The 19,712-nt window shown below is 43.3% G+C and overlaps 1 pseudogene; it reads right to left on the bottom strand.

Annotated features, from left to right (window-relative positions):
* Positions 1-16,188: 16,188 nt before the first annotated feature.
* LOC114095018 (U6 spliceosomal RNA) lies at positions 16,189-16,282 on the bottom strand (annotated as a pseudogene).
* Positions 16,283-19,712: the final 3,430 nt, after the last annotated feature.

Genomic DNA, 19,712 nt, shown 5'->3' with positions numbered 1-19,712 from the left:
AGTCAAAGGAAGATTTTTTGTACATCGTGAAGTCCTAAACAGGTTATACTCAGATACATAAGTGGCTGTGACTTACATTGTGTCCCACACAGGTTATTTCACATTGTCTATGATACACCAGGAAACACTGGGGCAGCCTACCTGAGCTGGATGCCCTTGTTTAGCAACTGTACCCTGCAACCCGCAGCAAATACTGAGGAACAACTGTCTTCCAGGCCCTGGGTGCACAAAGCGATGCAGGTGGGGCTCAGCTCAAGCAGGCCGACCATGGTTGGGGGAGGGGCCGAGCAGGCTCTTTAGCTGGGATGGTCAGGGAGGTAGTGGCAATGGAGCAGAGATCGGAACAAAGTGAGCCAATGAGCCATGCAGAAAATTACCAGGATCTCCATGAGGTTATTTAATTTAATTCTTTCCATAATCCTGAAAGGCAGATATTTTTACAGTAGGGGAAATAGAAGCATGGAAATGGAGTGACGCGTCCGTGGTGAGGGAGCTGGAGTGCAGGGATGGGTGCACCTCCCTCCGACCGCTCTCCACCTGCCCACCTGCGGCTTCCTTCTTCATGATCTTTTCTTGGCTACATGATCCTTTCTTCAGTTTTCTTTTTCTTTCTCTTAAAAATGGACAAAAAGGAGAACAAGTCATGACCCCGGCAACTTGATGTGCACATACTGTCACTGAGGATGCTGATTTTTAAACTCTAAAGCTCATCTCATATGCATCCTTTTCCCCACATCTCACTGGACATCTTCTTAGCCTGGGTTATACCGCCTCTTGCCATGGGGGCTCCTATCTACTCTCTCTGCCTCTAGTTCATTGTCTGGGCAGAAGCGAGGGTGAATTAGATCATGCCACTCTGTGCTGAAACCCTCCAGGGGCTTCCCACTTGCACTCGGAATAAAATTCACCTTTTTGTCCTGACCTCCAACCCAGCACCACCTAGCCCTTGCTCACTCTTCCAGCCTCACCTTGTCACATCTGCCCCGTTGTCATTGTCCCTCCCATTCAGGTCTTGTTTCAATTCTTCTGGCATGTCATGCTCTTCCCCAACTCTGTACCTAACTTTTCTTCATTATGGAGGCTTCAAATTAAGTGTCCTTTGCTTACCCCACCTGAATTAAGTCTCTCCTGTAACTTCCTGTCCGACTCCAGAGCTGCTGGTAGACTAGGAAGCCATGAAGGCAGAGGGCGGTGTGTTAGGCAGACCCAAAGATCACACTCTGGGTTTTCACCTGTGTGTGTAATGCCCTCTCCTGTGGTGTAATCTGAGCACAGAGATTTGCTTTGAATTGATGGACTATGGCAGAGGTGATAGAATGTTACTTCTGTAACGAAGTTTCAAATGACTGTGACCTTTGCCTTGTTAACAGGCTGTCTTTTGCATTCGTGGCTTGCATGCTTTGATGAAAACTGCTTCTATATCCATGTGACAAGGAACTGGGGGTGGCTTTTGGTCAACATCCATTGAGGAACTTGGCCTCTCAGTACAATAGCCCTCAAGAATCTGAGGGTTTAGAGCTCAGGTTACAAGTAGATCCTTCTCCAGACGAGCCTTCAGAAGACACCACAAACTCTGAGCTGATCCGTTGATTATGGCCTTGTGAGAGAATGTGAGGACCTAGCTAACCCATTTGTGGTTTCTGACCTACAGAAGCTGTGAGATGATGAATGTGTGTTGTAAGGTGCTAATTTAGAGTATGTTGTTATGCGACAATGGATAACTAGGCTGTCTGAACTTCCATTTGTAAACATTTATTGAATAAATTAGAGAATGATTGACTTTGTCATGCCCTTAACCTCCTGAACAGCCTTGGGAAAGCAAGTGTCCCAAAGTACCAAGATCAATCATATTATCTGCAGGCTGCATAGAAAACCCAGAATAGAAGGCCTGCTGACTTCCTGAAAAGCTATGAACTTACCTTTGATCTTACCTTTCTCAAAACCACCTCTTCTTCCTGCTAAGATCCAGTGTTCTTGAGATGGATTTCATCAGCCAAAGTGCACCTTTTCTGACAACTCATGAGTTTTTCAACTGGACAAGCAACTCTTCCTCCTTTTCCTTGGTTATCAATGATGCCATACTTTTATGGCAAAACCTCTAAGACGAATAATTCATGGCTTATGAGTACATTTCATGAGTATACAGGATGCCATATAAAATAACATAAATGTTTCCTAATAGAATTAATACACTTTCCAAGCAGTTCAGCTTGAGGCAATTATTGCACTTCCTGGGAGATACAAATTACTTTGCCCTCAGCCTCATGCCAAATAACCCCCCTAAGACACACACTAATTACCCAGAAATACACTGCCTGCCATAGCTCATTGACTAATTGACAATCAGTTTAAAACTTCAGTAAAATATCTTAAAACTTAGGCTTCACATTTAGCAAGGAAACCAATTTTGTTTATCTCCTCATTTCGGTCTGCCTCATTGGCAAAGTTGTAGTATGGTTTGTGAGTAATGACTGAGCAGGCTTATTATAATGATCAATGGTAAAGGAATGGCATTCCATCATACTGTGTAGCATTTCCATCTCTCATTTCTGTGATTCTATTAAGAACAATTACCAATAATATATCCGTTAATGTGATACAAAAATAGAATGCAACCGTGTATGTAATCGTTATTGCTAATGTGGTCTGTTGAGCCTGGTGCACAGTTGTCACAATTCCTTTCTCATGCACTTCTCAGATGTGGCCTCTGTGTGCTCTATGCCCTTTGCATTCTGATCCAAGCACATGCACCCAAGGAGTTCACGCTGTACTTAACGCACATTCCTCCTGCCTCAAAAATAAGTTGTAGGCAAAAGCCAAGTCCTTGGGAATCATTTCCTACTCTATCTTTGCTATGTACAAATGATGTTTAGGCAGTTCATTTCTTTTAGAAGAAGAAGCTACATGAGTCTTTCTAAATCTTGTTTCTAATCACCGTAATTATTCCAAGAGTTGACATAATATTATCCATCTTTGCTCTGAATTTTCTGGGATAATTCGATCATATAGCAAAATGCATCCAAATTTTAAATAAATGATTTATAATTAAATATCTGGGACATAACCCATTCACATGGTGGAAAGTGTCACAGGAGAGCAGAACAAATATACAAGCATAGGAGTATAGTCATAGGAGGGGCAGTCATTGTGAGGTCATTGGACCAGCATTTCTATTAAAATTACATCTGGTTGCAACCACAGAATATCTAATCTGGAGAGGCTTGAACAGTTAGGGCATTATTTTCCACAAAGATTAAGACTTGCCAAGGCAAGAAGTCAGGGGTTGGTGTTGTGACTCTGTGATGGTCTCAGCCCACACCTTTGTTTTTCAATTCTTTCATCCTTTGCTTATTGACTCTTAACCTCTGACTGCAGAGAACTGGGGAGGGACTGCCCGATCCATGCCTAAAACATCCTCAGGAAGACACAGGCTCTACCCAGCCCTCAGCTCAGGTCTCAATAGCTAAAGCTGTGTCACATGAGTCAAACCTGGCTGCCAGCAATGTCTAGAAACTGCATTTGGCAGGGCTCAGTGCTGTCTTAGTACATCAGGGTTCTCTTAGCAAGGGGTCAGTGGATTCTGGGGTGGGCAGTGCCATAGCTGGGGAAGTTCGAAGAGAAGCTGCTAATGTGGAATGTGAGACAGGAGCAGTGAAGGGGCCCTTGGTGGAGTTACAGTGAGAGTAACTCTGGGAGAGAGGATCCTAGTGGCAGGTCTAGGAGATTGTGAGAAGGCTGCTCCAGGAAAATTTTGTTCGGAGAAGTTGGGGAAGGGTCAGCTCAGTGAGGTGTGTCCATTTCCTGGAGGAAACCCCCATCCTCCCACCCCAACACACACACCCCTCATGTTCACTCCCTAGGCCACTTGGCTCATGCTAAAGTGGATTTTCTGATTAAAGAAAACAAAATCTTAAGGGGATCTGTTCTTTGCACTTTGACCTTTCCCCTAAGCCAGGGGTTCTCAACGTTGGCGACACACTAGAGTGACAGGGGAAATTTTAAAAACTCCCCAAGGTTACATGCCAGACCAACAAATTAGGACTCTGGCAGTGGGGTCTGTGGTGTGCTGTACAAGTTTAATAACTAGTTCTCTAGGGAAGAAAAAATACTCATGTATTTATGCACATAAATTTATTATAAATATACTGATACAAAGGATGCTCAGCACCCAACTTACAAATGGTAATAAACTATACAGTATAATACTCTGACACCAAATGATCTTCAGCCAGTTGATTCTCACATGACATTTTTTGGGGGATTTTTGCTGAACTCTTGTGTGGGTAGTTAACCCATGGCTGCAATTTAACCATGATTTGACAAAGTCCAATGAATGCTTGGTTATTGTCAAGTTCAGTCACCGACTCACGAGTGTAGCTCTTTTCATCTCCATTAACAAATAAGATGAGGGTAAGACTATAGAGATGTATAGAAGCTCCTTTGTTCATCAACGACAGGAAAGACTTTTTTTTTTAACTAATTAGATAATAGTTGTCAATACTAGAAGAGTATTTCCTCAATTTTCTGTGCTATTAACAGTTATAGACATGATAAAATTTTTAATTTGCTTTATTAACATTTTCCCCATCACTTTCATAAGTCTAGACCAGAGGTCGGCAAGTCTTAATAAAGGGCCAGATAAATATTTTATGCTACGTGGACTGCAAATGCTCTTCTTTCTTTGCTTTCCTCTCCTCTCCTCTACTCTTTTTTCCTCTCCCTTTTCTTCCCCTCTCCTCTCCCTCCCCCTTCCACTTCCTTCCTTTCTCCCCTCCCCTTCTCTCTGTCTGTCTCTCTCTCTCTCTCTCTCTCTCTCTTATGATTCTTTAAAAATATAAAAACTTGTGGCTAACACAAAAAAAGACAACTGGCTAGATTTGGGCTGTGAGCTGTATGTAGTTTACCAACTCCTGATTTAGACAATCTAACAACACAGTAAATCAAGCCCTGCTATATTGCATCTGCTAATTTCTGTGGTGTAACAATTCCATAAACTATGAATGTGGTAGCACTGAATTTGGAGTTGGGAAGGCATGTGTAACGACACATCATTATTTAGTGTTTCCACCATTCAGATGCAGTAAACAGCCTCAAAAGCTTAGGGGGAATAAAATTATTATGAAGTGGTATGACTCGAGTATTTGTTCCCTTTATTTTTAATAAAACATTTAATTGTAAGCTTATATAATCTAATTTTTAATGATGGCTATGATTAACAACTGACTAAAAATTCCTAGAAATTTTACTACTGTCTTTTGTGAGCTGCTAAGAACTGGCTTCAGCACATCAGTGGGTGGGATCCTGCATCTTTATTTTTCTTAAAGCTCTCTAGGGGGATTTCCATGTATGACCACTGCTCTCAGTACATCTGATCCCTCTATGACTGGAGCAGAGGCCCGGGGTGTGGTTTCCTTGGTTTCTTCCAAATCTGTTGATCACATTTTCCAACGTCTCTGATTAAGCCATCAAAGTTTCTCTCTGCCTATCCCAGTTGATTCCTGACCTTGTCTTGCCTGAGTTATCACAGCCCAACCAGCCTGGCAAAACCTCTGTGGTCCTTTGTTCTAATTAACCACTCTCACTACTTTTCTGCCTGAACAATTTGCCAGCTTCAATCTTGAATATTTATTTGCAGCTCTTGGGCAGAATTCCCTAGCTTTCCTTCCTCCTGAAATTAGTGCCAGGCACATGGTTGGTACATAATAGATATGAAGAGAATGTAACTCCCAGGGCAACCAGGTACGGTCAGGACTCCATGGCAGGGGACGCCAGGCCATGAAATCTTCCATGGGACTCATTTGACTGATCTTAGGTCCATCTCCAGCCTGGCTCCTGCCCTGGACCTCAAGGCACCCAGCCCCTGCAGGCTTCCATGCCACCTGGCTGCTGAGTAGAGAGGTCTGTGGAGAATTGGAGAGCTGTGAGAGGAGGAGGCCTGAGAGTTCTCGTCTTTTCTTTCTGCTTTGGGCAGCATCTGTGGTGAGGCCAGGTCATTTTCTAGGCTCCAGGGGCTGCTGTGATTTTGGCTCCTTAGGCATCCCTGGCTCCTGGGCTCTAGTACCCTCTCCTCTTCCCTTTGTCCCTCTAGCCCTAGGTAGTGGTTTCCTGTTGGTGCCAATATTTGTTTGAGCTGCTTTACCATCCCTTTGTCTCTTCACCTCTTCCAACACCTGGCAACCGCTCCCCTGTATTAAATCCTCGCTCCTCAGCTCTGTTAGTAGGAACCTGTCAGAATCAGCCTGAAGTGCTGGGCTAAGGGGTCTGGCCTCATGCTCAGGGTAGTTGGCATGGCTCCTCTGGAGGCTTTGAAGGAGGAACATGGTAGGATCAAATGGAATGCCTTCCTAAATGGGCTTTGAGGAAGGTTCATTTAGCAGAGATACTGGAGGTTTGAGGGGTATCCTAGGGACTTTGTAGGTAACCTTGGGAAATCCATGAGTACTCTACAAAATATGCAAAATTTTGTGTATATGTGTGTAAGTGATTCACACCACCCAAGAGAGAGAGCCCATAACTTTCATCACATTCTCTGTGGCATTCCAAAATAGGTTAAGAACCATTGGACTAGAGGTGGGAAGGATTCTAGTTAGGAATCCAAGTGACTTAATATTTAGTCAGGGTCCCAACAGGAAGTGAGCCCACCTGAGAGAGTACTGGTGGAGACTTTAAAGAAGAGGCTACCTTCAGAAGTCTGGGCAGGGTTAGGTGAACAAATAAAAGAAATGGAGACACCACATCTAGCAACAGTGGGGCACTCTTAGCTCCTAGGACTACAGGGCCAATGGAGGAAAATGGGTGAGGGGGTCTGGGGCAGTTGGAGCCCTGGAGAAGGGGCCCCTTGGTGGAAGCAAAATTCTGGAAGGATGCAGCTTCTTTAAAGCAGGGGCAAAGCAGGAGGGCACACTCTGACCATTTCTTTTACACTTTGATGACCATTAGAACCTCCTCTTGATTTGGAACCCATTTGGCAGCCAGCAGCACATGGAGCCTGAGTGACATGGTCTGCAGGCCCAGAGCAGAATGTAGACATTTTGGTTTCAATATTAGGTATGTCCCAAAAGTTCATGTTTGAAACAATGCAAGAGGATTTAGAGATGAAATGATTGAGTTATGAGAGCCTTAATCTGATCAGTGCATTAATCTATTGATGGGATTAACTGGTGACTATAGACAGGTAGGGTGTTTGGCTGGAGGAGGTGGGTCTCTAGGGGTGTGCCTTTGGGGTCTATATTTTATTGAGTGGAGCTCTCTCTGCTTCCTGGTGCCAGGTTCCCAGCTGTTTTCCCCCACAACACACTTCTGCCATGATGTTCTACCACACCTAGGGCCCACGGAATGGAGTCAGTCATCTACAGACCTAGACCTCTGAAACCGTGAGCCCCCAAATAAACTTTTCCTCCTCTAATTGTTCTTGTCAGGTCTTTTGGTCACAACAACAAAAAAGCTGACTAAAACAAGGTCAATGGATGGATGGGGACAGAGCACTGTAGGGGTGAATAACCAGCACAGAGAGAACACACTGCTTAGAACTCCCAGAATTTTCCACAAGGGAATTGGCATAAATCATGTTTGGTGGCTCTTGGCACCACGACTCACAGTCTGATCTGGACTCTGCTTTTCATCAGACACTCATAACTAACTTGGCCTTGCCTAGTAAAGCTAGATAAAGAGAAGCAAAAATGCAGAGGATTTTATTGTGGTTGTTGATTTTATCCTGGTGCCGCCATTTACAAATTCTTTGACCTTGGAAGTCACAAAATGTGCCTGGGTCTCACCACAAGGTACGGAGGTTGGGTTCAATGTTCCTGAAGGTATCTTCTGCCTTGGCTGTTTTACAATGCTGTAGGGGGTCTTTGGCTTCTTCCCTCATAGAGGCATTTCGTGTTCTGGCTCCTTCTAAGGAGGTGAACAACCTTCCCTTGCCTGTCGTCAGTGGAGACTTGAAGGCTAGAAAGGAGCAATGGCAACAAACTCCCTTGTCCCTCTGAGGAGCAGACTGTGGGTTATTAGCATTTTATCGACTTTGGCTCTGCTGTTGATTGTCAGGACTTACAGTGAAATGCTTTAATATGCATTTGTGTCTAAGTGCTACCCAAGCCAAAGGAGCACTAATTTTGTAGACGTATTTGCATTGTAGTCTGTGTTCCAGAGACACATCATGTAAAGAAACACGCCTGGCTACTCTGCTTACTTGGCTCGCGGAGGGAATTGAGGAGGGTTGCTGAAGGGAGCTGGCTTTTGTATGCATTTTGGAGCTTTAATTTTATTAGCTGATGCAAATGATCTGCTCCACAAATGTAAAACAAAAGGACAAGAAAATGATCCCTGTGTCAACATCAGAATGTCTGACTTAAAATCCCTTTCAAACAACTCCCTAAAAATGATCAGACGCTGAATACATTATTTTTCTGACTTTGACAAAACCAGCGTGCACAAAGAAGCAGCCTCATGAGGTTATGGATAAACCAACCACGTTAAAACTTCAGCATTTTCATGTCAGTCACAGGTTTTCTTAAGGGCTAAGTCACTGTTTAAGGACTAATGTGTTTTGAGACAGAAAAAAAACAAAAACCACTCTATGTTATTAGGCAGAATCCCCTTTATGTACAGGGACTAGATCCGTTTGCCCCTGATTGTGTCCCCTGCTTTATTGTCCTACTTCAAACACAGGGCCCTGGGCGTCATCTCCAGGAAGGGCTGATTGAACTGTCGCCCTGACACTTGTCAGCTGTGGATAATACGGGTTTCAGTCCGTCATGCTCACACATAAATGAACCATGACAGAGATAGACTGTTGAATAGAAAAAGCAGTTTTACTGTGGATAACCTTTCTTGAATAAATGCAACAAATAATAAAGGTTGAAAAGGGGGGACATGTACCTTAGGAGAGTAGTGACGTTCAGAAGCAAATGGTTATTATCCTTTTGGGCCATCAAAAATTGCCCATTTATCAAAATATGTTATTGAGAGAAAAGGTAAAAGTGCTGTGATTATCATAAAAATGATGGCAGTTTTACCTACTTCATCTTTGGTGTAATATAACGTACGAAACCCAGCTACAGAGCACCAGGATTGGAAAAAGGAGGCATTGTTTGTGTTCCAAATGGCATCCACAATTGTTCTTGGAAAATGGTGGCACACATCTTAATTAAAAGAGCAGGAGAAGAATCCTAAACTCTTTTTCCATGTCTTTAAAACATTTTTTTATTAAGAAGAAAAGAAAGAACACCCAGCAGAAATCGTGGAAACTCTACATTTCAATCAACACAGTCCAAAGAATGATTCGAGTTTACAGGCCTGTAATTGGAACAAATTGGAAACAAAAGAAGAGCTCGTTGGAGCCACGTGATGTGGCCATGGTGCTGCGATGTACAGTATGCTAGAAAAAAATCATGTTTCTTTAAAGCAAAGCTAACTCCTCTGCAGGCTCCAAGCAATTTGCATAAATGTCTTTACCATGATTTTTTTTTATTTATGGGCCCTAAGTTTCTAATTAAATACTAATTAATACTATCACCAGAATTGTCTCCCATCCCCAGCTCTTCATAGCTTTGTCACTTTGATTAATGCACAGTCATTTATTAACTTATTTAACAAGCCGGGGTGCCTCATGACAAACTAGATTAAATTATCCTCATAACAGTCTCATTACTGAAAAAAAAAAGAGAGTTTTAAACTTAATAAAAATTATCCTCAATAATGTTAAAGCTTTTTCACCATACCCTTAAAAGATAGAAATAGGTTTCTTGTTTGATTTATAATATATGGAGTTGTATAAAGCATCCATTAATAAAATTTATAAGTTCATTTAAGCTTGCACATTACAGTAGTGCTGTAGCCTTGGGTGCTTATTATTTAACTTTTGCTGTAGTTATGAAGATAATTAATGTCCTGACCAGACAGGGACTAAAATACCCACTAGAATGAGATAATTAGAGACATAAATAATGTTTAGGTTCTTGTGCGCTGCTTTTTAAATTAATTGTTTTGTTTTCTATCCAAACTTGATAAAGAAGAAAATAAGTTTACTAAGGAACTATACTAAGGAAGGTGAGATGTTTGTTTCAGTGGATTGGCAAGTGCTAGGAAGCCTGGCAGCTTCTGGGCTTGAAGGAGAGAGAGGGATGTGAGGGGACTCCCCTCTTTCTGGGGAAATGTTTAGCCCTTTTTGCTCTCTGCCTCCCTCTAGTGGCAAGGTCCTGGAGACACGCTCACCTTTAGTCAGCCTTAACTGTTAAGAAGAGGGAGGCAGAAATAGGAACTAAAGACTGTCAACACATTAAGTGGTGGGGTAAACTTGTCATCTCAGTCCCAGAGGAGAAGGAGAGCCCCAGAAGGAGCTCGAGGAGCCTATGGGAGTAAATCTGTAATGCTGACAAGGCAGATGCAGGAAGGAAGCTGTGACTTGGGCCCTGCTGATTTCCAAATAAATATGCATGAGCATCTTAAAATGCGCGTGGAGCTCCCACCATCCTCTGGGCTGTTTGTTTAAACAGCTAGGCAGTATGTTTCAAGGGCACAGTCTTTCCTCATTTTTGGTTTCTTGCTAAAATAGCACCCTCATTAAGCTCACTAGGCAATCTCCAGCCCTGGGAGAAGGTCCCTTGTATCTCCCTTGATGGAGGAGGCTTTACTATTTAAGCTGCCTTTGGGTCTATGGTGAGCGGAGTCTTTGGGCGGGGCTGTTGGGAAGAGGTAGTAGCTGCTTGGTCACAGATAGGGAGTCCACACCAACACCTGGTGGATAACACTTCACCATTTAGGAAGCTCTTTTTTTTTTTTTTTTTTAAATTCCCACTTTATTTTATTTTATTTTTTTTAATTTTTTATCGTTGGCTGTTCAAAACATTACATAGTTCTTGATATATCATATTTCACAATTTGATTCAAGTGGGTTATGAGCTCCCCTTTTTACCCCATATACAGATTGCAGAATCACGTCAGTTACACATCCATTGATTTACATATTGCCATACTAGTGTCTGTTGTATTCTGCTGTCTTTCCTATCCTCTACTATCCCCCCTCCCCTCCCCTCCCCTCCCCTCCCCTCTTCTCTCTCTGCCCCCTTTACTGACATTCGTTTGTCCCCCTTGTATTATTTTTCCCCTTCCCCTCACTTCCTCTTGTATGTACTTTTGTATACCTCTGAGGGTCTCCTTCCATTTCCATGCATTTTCCCTTCTCTCTCCCTTTCCCTCCCACCTCTCATCCCTGTTTAATGTTAATCTTCTTCTCATGCTCTTCGACCCTACTCTGTTCTTAGCTACTCTCCTTATATCAAAGAAGACATTTGACATTTGTTTTTTAGGGATTGGCTAGCTTCACTTAGCATAATCTGCTCTAATGCCATCCATTTCCCTGTAAATTCTATGATTTTGTCATTTTTTAATGCAGAGTAATACTCCATTGTGTATAAATGCCACATTTTTTTTATCCATTCATCCATTGAAGGGCATCTAGGTTGGTGGAGCTCCAGTGGCGCAATCGGTTAGCGCGCGGTACTTATAAAACTAGGAAGCTCTTTGACGTGAATCATGCTGTCTTTGTCCCTCCAGAATCCTGTGAGATTCAAAGGGAGGGACTGTTACTAGGAGTCCGTGGTGATTTTGATTCACAAACGGGCCCTTGGTTACTTCATTGTGTGGAGCACCTGGCTCCTTTTCTTTTGGTATCTGAAGTCCTTCCTGCTTTTCTGTATTTCTGTATCTCACCCCATTCTTTCTCTCTCTTATCCTCTTCCCCCCCACCCCACGTTTTCTTTTTATCTTTGATTCAGAGCAGAGATAACAATAACTCTACTTGTTCTCATACTAAAATAGCTCACCCGTCAAAGCTGCACGGGGACTGGTGCTGCAGAAATTCTGTGAGTGGAAAGATGGTTCAGAGAATTTTCTCTAAGGTTAGCATATTTCATGGTCAGAGTCACTTCTAATTTATACCCCAACCCCGGGAGGTAGGTAGATGGCATAATGTCTTTACTATTCCTATCTCTTGTTTAGCATCTTTGTAAGTCTATCAGTAGAGCCCTACTAGTTGATGGTGGCTTCGGCCCAAAACAGATCAATATTAGACCCAATAATAAGCTACCCGATTCACTGGGTTTCCTCTAGGCAACTCTACTTGAATTCCATGTGTTAAGTTCTCAGGTTTGCCCAGTATTCATATTAAGTCCCCAGGTTTTCCCAGTTTTCATGTTGTGCACATAGGCTAAATTCAGTGAAGCAGGCAGAGCATCTAGGAGGACCAAGTGAGGAACTGTCATAGATTAAAGTCAAGACACAGCAAGGGAATAGCTCTTAGCCCAGAAGAAAACCATGGTAATCCTTATTCTATCCAGGTTCTTCCTGGAGGACAGAGGGCAGAGGGGAAATGTTGGCCATGGATTAAGGATGCAAGGTTTGAAAAGAACAGAGAAGATACTTTTTTTTTTTTTCATGGTTCTCAAACGTTAACAGGCAAAACAATGTTTAAATGCAGATTCCTGGGCAGTTTTAGAGTTGCTGGTTCAATCCATCTGGGATGAGGCCCAGGAATCTGCATTTATATTGGGCCATAAGTTAAAGATGCAGAGAGTCAGTGTATGGACAAGTTGTTAGGAAACATTGGATGAGGAAGGGGATAAAGAGAACTGATAGGAAGTGAGGAAATTTTGGTGCAATCATTGCTACCCTCTAAGACAGTGAGGAGCAGTTTCAAGACCCCCTTACCTAGGGCTGCATCTCCAGGTGGCCATTGTGTGTATGTGTGTGTCTGTGTGTGTATTTGTGTGTGTGTGTGTCCGTCCCAATGGTCACAATAGTCTCCCGTACTCTGACCAGTGCCTCTCCTAAGGGCTTAACCTGGTGGCTTAAATCCTGGTTAAGCCTCAGGCAGCTCCTTTAAGACATGTCACTCTTCTGTTCATCTCTTCCTTCTAGTATAGGAATCCTTCATGAGGGGGAATCTGAAGGAAGTAGGGGTGCAGCTTTGCCCTGAGCCAGTGTTGCTGCAAGCATTTTGGTAAAGAGAAGATTGTGTGGAGGGGTCCTATTTTCCACCTTCATAGCAACCCTAGAATAGACAAGGCTCAGTTACCTTGGACAAGGCTAAGTTAGAACCCACGGTGATATGGTGATATGTCTGGTTTCTGAAGGTCGGATCTATTATTTGGGTCACAATGACTGGCTAGGGGTGTTGGGATGGTTAAGTGACACTCACTCAGCTTCAGATCTAAGCATGTGCTCAGCAGGGACTTCCTGACATGTTGGTATTTCTCTTTGGTGTTCTGGTCTTGATAACCTGCAGCCAGCAGGATGTAAATGCTACATGTGCATAGAACTTGATGCACGGAACATTTGTGGATCACTGGCAAATGCCGGGCATTGTGATAAAGATGAAAGATGTTTTCTTGCAGATGGCTTGCCTGTTGTCCCTTGAGGACCAACAGTGACATTTCTGTGAACTCAAAGAACATGTCCAGAGAAGTTAACTGGGATAGAGCTGGTCTTCTGGCACTATTCCACCTCTTGGCAGAGAACATGGTTAGATGGGTCCAGGGATGGCTTCTCAGGGTGGATATGACATAGGGAGAAGAGAGGGATAGGGTTTAGGATTGTGGTTCCCAAACTGAGGTGTGCATACCATCAGAGGTTGCCTAAGATGATCCAATGGGAATGGGCAGAGAATATCAAAATACTTATTTACCTGTTTCACCCCCTGGTCATTTTACACTGTTCTGTTCTTGTTATGTCTTTTAAAATATAAAAAAAGTCCAGTAATGCAATTTATGAATAAACAAAAGAATGTTGAGAATATGTGCTTCGTTATTTTTTTCACTTCGCTGTTGGATGTGTATCATGGAACAATTCCTAGATGGAATTGTTTAGTGTATCATTCAAAGTGTGGTTGAAATGCTGGGTCCTTGCGTCCAGCCTGGAAGTGGAAAGAAGCAAAACCATAAGGAGTGAGAGATCTTGGTGGATGTGGAAAGAATGATGGGTGGAGGGGCTCAAGGAGACAGAAAGTAAGGTCTAGAGGATTTCCGGGAACAGGGACTGCAGGAGAGTGAGTTGTGATCAGAGAGCAAACGAAAAGTGGCACAACTCCAGGTGATTCCAAAGTTAGGCCAGGGAAGGGAGGATTGAAGGTGAGTGGAAGGAAGTGTGTGGCTTGTGCAAGTGCCCAAGGCAATGGCAAGATCTAGAATAGAAAAGAAGCTATCAACCTGTGAGGGGAAGATCCAGGCTAGGGATGGGCAAGCAGAAGGCACAAGGGAGAGAAGGGAGATTTTCATGAAGGTAGTAGAGAAACGGTCCCTCAGAAGGGCAAGGGCCTGGGAGAAGGGGAGGGTGAGGTGCCTCCTCTGGGGAAAAGTGGGGTGGGACTGGCTGTGGCCCGTGAGAGCTCTGCTGGAGTAGAATAGGAAGAGAAAGGACGTTTCTCCTCCTGTCCCCCACCAAGGTGGAGGGGGTTGCTCACCTTGGGATGAAGGTCCCAGAGGGCACTGGGAAAGTCCTTGCAATGAGGTGCTGTGGAGCCAGTGCCAGGGAAGATCAGGGCAGGTGTGGGAGGCTGTGGGATGAGAGGGGCTGCCCTTCACCACCTGTCACCCCATAGGTGCACTGTTTCCAGATTGTTTGCTTGGAAGGTTGTGGAATTGATTTTGTGAGCAGAGCCTTTTTTTTTTTTTTTAAAAGGAATGTACAAATGTCTTTTCATTCAAAAACACAAAGTAAGTTATCTGTAGGCATGGACAATGACAGCTATAACCTTCATAGACTTTATCAACTGGAACCCATAACTGAAACCCATAACCTTTTCTTTCTCTCTCTCTCTTTTTTTTTTTTTCCCCAAGTGATTTCTCAGAGATTATTGGTGAGAAACACGACTCCTGCAACCCGTTCATGAATAGTGGTAACAGCACTATTTTAGCAATCAGAACACAGCCACCTCCCGTGTCACCTCCACCCACTCCGCCCATGCCAGGGTCCTTCTCCTCTTTAGGATCTGCATGACAACTTGTGCGCTGTCTACCACAGCACGTCAGCCCCGCCCACCTCAGCCAGCTCCAGATGCCTCTCCCACCCTGCCCCAAAACCTCCACGCAGGCTTCACACCCGCGGCTCCAGGGCTTTCTACCGCGTTCTCAGCTGGAGAGCGCCCTTCAGACTTTCATTCCTGGCAAGGTCATTGCAGGCATTCTGAATGTCTTAACAAATAATTTCTATCTCAATTTTTTGATAGTTATTCATTGAAATTAGCCTGTGCAAAGAGGGGGTGCCCTGAAACCAAGCCCACCCTCTTCCTGGAAGATCCTTCTTCCTCATCAGCGAGAGCCCCGCTCAGCGTCTCCTCAGCTCCCTTCCATTAGCTCAGCCTGGCTTGTCCCCCTGGCCTCCAGTGTGCCCGTGCCCTCTGAGACTGTTTTGCAGACTGTCCATTCAGCTCTTCTTCTTTCTATTCACTAGAATTAAGCTTTCCTGAATGTTTTTCAAGTTGAGACTCATCATGGTTCCCTTTCAAGGGCGTGACATCATTTCTGGGCACAATATCTTCTACTTTTTTGAGGCTGAATAGCCTCAAGATTTAGGGTCAACCCCTCTTCTTCAAACACCTGCAGAAAGTATTTCAAAATGAGTGAGTTTCAGGGCATAGTTTTTCTTTCTTCTACCAAATGTATTCATAATACATTATGCAGGTGTTTTGATGAGAATCCAGAAACATCTTGAGATACTGTATTTCTTTGAAATGTGAGAATTTAACATCAGTGCTATTCCAGGACAAGACTTGTGTATAGAGCTTTTTATTACTTTAATTTGCATTATTTCATTTACTTCTCAGAACTTTGACAATTAGCAACAGCTAGAGCTTGCAGATGAGATAACAGAACCCACAGGAAACTCGCCTAAATGAACACATTTAGTAGTTGGTGGAGCCAGGACCAGAAGCTAGGTCTTGACTTTATGTCCAGTGTTCTCTCTTATATATCATTCTACCTTTCAGGATCGAGGGCAGATTAGACAGTAAGATAGTTTCAGATCAAGCATGTGATGGGTTAGAACTAGAAGGGACCCTGTGCTTTATCTAACCCAGCCCCCACCTTCTTACACATTCAGTAGATGTATCTAATTAGGAGAAATGCAAACCATAGGATTGAATACCTATAAATATTATCCCTGGAAAGAAAAGTACCATTTGGTAAATGCACAAAAAATATGGAAAAATTTGCATGTTATCTTTGTGCAGGGGCCCTGCTAGTCTTCCTTGTATTGTTCCAATTTTAGTGTACATGCTGCTAAGCAAGCTCCAGAATATTTTAACATGAACCTATTATAATGGAAAATATGAAAGTGTGTCACATAGTAAAGGTAAGTACTGTTTTGGGAAATGTTTGTGTTAGTTACATGTATGTACATGTGTGGGTCACATGTATTATATTAACAACTGTCAGGAAGTCACTGACATAATAGCAAAAGCACTGGAAAGTGAGTTAAATACTGTACTTAAATTCTGGTCTTTGCTCTGCCGACAACCACCTGCATGAACTTGGCCAAGGAACTTAACCCCCCAGGGCCTCCATTTCCTTATCTTTCAAATGAGTAAGTTAGACAAGATTATCTTTAGGATCCCTCCCTCTATGATTCTATCATTCCTGTGGCTCATTCACAACCTCAGTGAAACATAAAAGCTTTCCAAATGGGGAGATGGGTGGGGAGAGGTGGCAGAACAGAGACAAGCAGGTGCCAGGTGCAGTCACATGACTTTGCCCATAGCAGCTGCTGTCCTCGTGTCTGCACCTGCTGCTAGTCCCCATGTTGGTGTCACCCCAAGATGCTGCTGCCATGTGGGTGTGAAGGATGACATGCTTAGATCCAAGTTGGAGCCTGTGGACAGCAGTGGAGGTGAGGACTGCCAACCACATGCACCTGGCGCCACGCTTGGCACTGTTAGATGCTCAGAAGCCATTCTTAATGACAAGCATGATAAATATCAAGGGGGAAAGGAAGAAAAAGCAACTTAAATAGAACAAGTTGAAACTTAGGGAGTTGTGTTCCCTCCACAGTCTAAGTAGTCCTGGAGTAATAAACACCTTCCTGGTTGGGAGTGGGGAGACAGCAATTTCAGAATACATGCTACATGAAATTCTTAGCACAACACCTTTTGCAGATTAGCACTTAGTTTCCTGTAAAGAACAGGGACCTGTTATCACTTTTTGCTCATATATTGGATAAGATGCAAAGTTAATTTCATGGTAGAGAAATACCCAAGAGGTTGCTTGTTTTCTGTTAATACAGAAGACATCTCTGACACTAGTACATAGAAGATTATAGGGGTGTGTGTGTGTGTGTGTGCGTGCGTGCGCGCACACACACACACACACATGCGCACATTTACAGAGGAGCTGAGAAATGCATAAATTATTTATTGATTCTGGGACAGCATACAACATGACAAGAAATGAGATATATTTGTGTGATATGCTTGCACATGGAGAAATTGAAGGAATGTTTTTATTTCTCAGGTGGCAACATAATGCCAGAAAACATTCTGCCTTTGAAGAACAAAAGTACAAAGATGTTCCAACAATTGAAGGTTATAGTTTTGCAAAATTGCTTATTATTCATTGCATTTGGAAACAGGGCATGGAGAAAATCATCTTTCCCTGCCTCGATCTCTTTAGGATGCTTCATTTTAATGTCACCCGCTAGGTAAGACTTAATAAGATGTGTGTGTTGGCCTGCAAAAAGACAGGGTTGACAAGAGCCTTATGTGACATGAAGCAGATCAAAAGTGGGCTTGGTTGTTGTTGAACACTGTCTACTTTTAAAGAAATAAATTAATATTTTAAATCATTTGAGTACTCACACTCAGCTGACAGTTGCCTGGCTGCAGCTCAGGTGTATTATGGGTAGAGGCACACAAAGGTCCCCACTTGGCCTGCAGCAGGGCCTCCTCCAGACTTCATGCAGCTAGACTGAAGGAGGAACCTGTTGGTGAGGTTCCAGCATGACCTTGGCCATTCAGGAGGTAGTGCTGGACAGAGTGGGGAGGAGAAACACTTGCCTGCTTCTCCTTCTGTGTAGGCCTCAGGGAGACTTCAGGGGTGAATGCCTTCCTGGTCATGACCCACCCTGGCTAAACTAAACCCCTGAGCCTCTTGTGGGAAGTTGATGTAGCAACATCTTCACTTTACTTGGTTTACTTTCCAAAGACAAAAACAAAACAAAACTAAAAAAGTTAACTCCCAACAAAGTCCTAACAATAGGAAAAAAAAAAATCCCCAGCCTATGCTAACCAAGTGGCTGTTATTTTTGGCTGTGGGCTGGGCCGGTGAGATGCTCTCTGGCTGTCTGTCACTGTGTACAGCAGTCTGACTGGAATTTTTGTGAGTCGGGAAAGGGGTGGTTATATTTGGCCTCTAGAAGGGAAGTCACTGAGATAGAGAGGCAGCTTTGGGTCACAGGGTCTGAGCCAACAGGAGGGGAAGCAACTACCCCATTTCCAGTTAAGGAAGTGGATGGGACAGCCCAGCTAAAACCCTTGGCAGGAGCTAGGTGCACAGACTAGGAGGCTGTTACCAGAGGAGCTAGTTCTAGTCCTGTGATACAGCCTGCCTCTGGCAGACCGTGCCCAGAAGGCTAGCTGCAGTGCCTGGGAGACAGGGTTGTCACAGTGTTCTCCTTCGTTTAGCCCACAGTACTTGATCGGGGCTTCTCCTGGTGGTGTATTCACGGACGCTTCCTTAACGTTGTTTATGAGTTAGAATTCTCATGCCCTGTTTGCTACTAGATGGGGAATGTTTTGGTTGACCTCTGTGACCCTTGAAGCTTCCACACACAAGGACATTGTAAAAATCACACATGGACTAGGTTGCCCTCCTGGTTGAAGCTCTGGGCTACGGATGTATATAATAAATTCTTCAGTTGAGTTATAAAAGAATGACACTCAAGTCATGATAGAAAAACAAGATTATTGTTTATGAATATACCACTAGAATATGCATTTTGTAAGGCTCATTGATTTATTTCCAGTTCGAGAAACCACATTGACATACAAAATGGTTCATTAGATATTCATTATACCTCCTTAGCTGCTTTTATTAGAAGTGCCCACGGTGCCAATGGCCAGGGTGACGTTTCCAGGGGCTGAATCAATGCTTGAAACTCATCAATTTCTTATAGGCAGTTTTGGTTTAAGGTATTTTGATCATTTTATAGAAATGTTTTACCCCATTAAAAAGCTATAACTTAAACTGTGGCGCAGGGCAGGCACATATTAGATGATAAATGGCTTTGTGTAAGAGATTTCAAATTTGTCAAATCTGCATTAAAGAACTATATTTGAAATTGGTTAGAAGGTTGGGTGAGTTCTCCAGGTGAAAATGACATTTGTTTTATGGATCCCTCTGAAACAATTCCCCCAGAGTTTTAATTTGAATAAATCACATCCAAGTTCAGCATTCCAGCACAGTAGAGTTGCCTCTGCTGCTTTTGTGTTTCCTCTTTTCTGGGGAAAGGGTCAATTTTCTCATTTGTAAAGGGATGAGATGGTCTGGAGGTGGGAATATGGACATTCACTTATTCATTCATTCATTCATTCACCTATCCCTTTTGAGAAGGTGAAAGCATTTACTGGCATTAAAGGAACTGGAACACATAAAACCTAACCCCGGTTCTCCTGCGTAGGACATCCTACAGGGAGAAAGAGAAGAAACGGAGTTTTCATGAGTCAA

Source organism: Marmota flaviventris, chromosome 5, assembly GCF_047511675.1.
Source record: "Marmota flaviventris isolate mMarFla1 chromosome 5, mMarFla1.hap1, whole genome shotgun sequence".
NCBI lineage: Eukaryota > Metazoa > Chordata > Mammalia > Rodentia > Sciuridae > Marmota > Marmota flaviventris.
The sequence above is the reverse complement of the archived record's forward strand: the minus strand, read 5'-3'. Positions and strand labels throughout refer to the sequence as shown.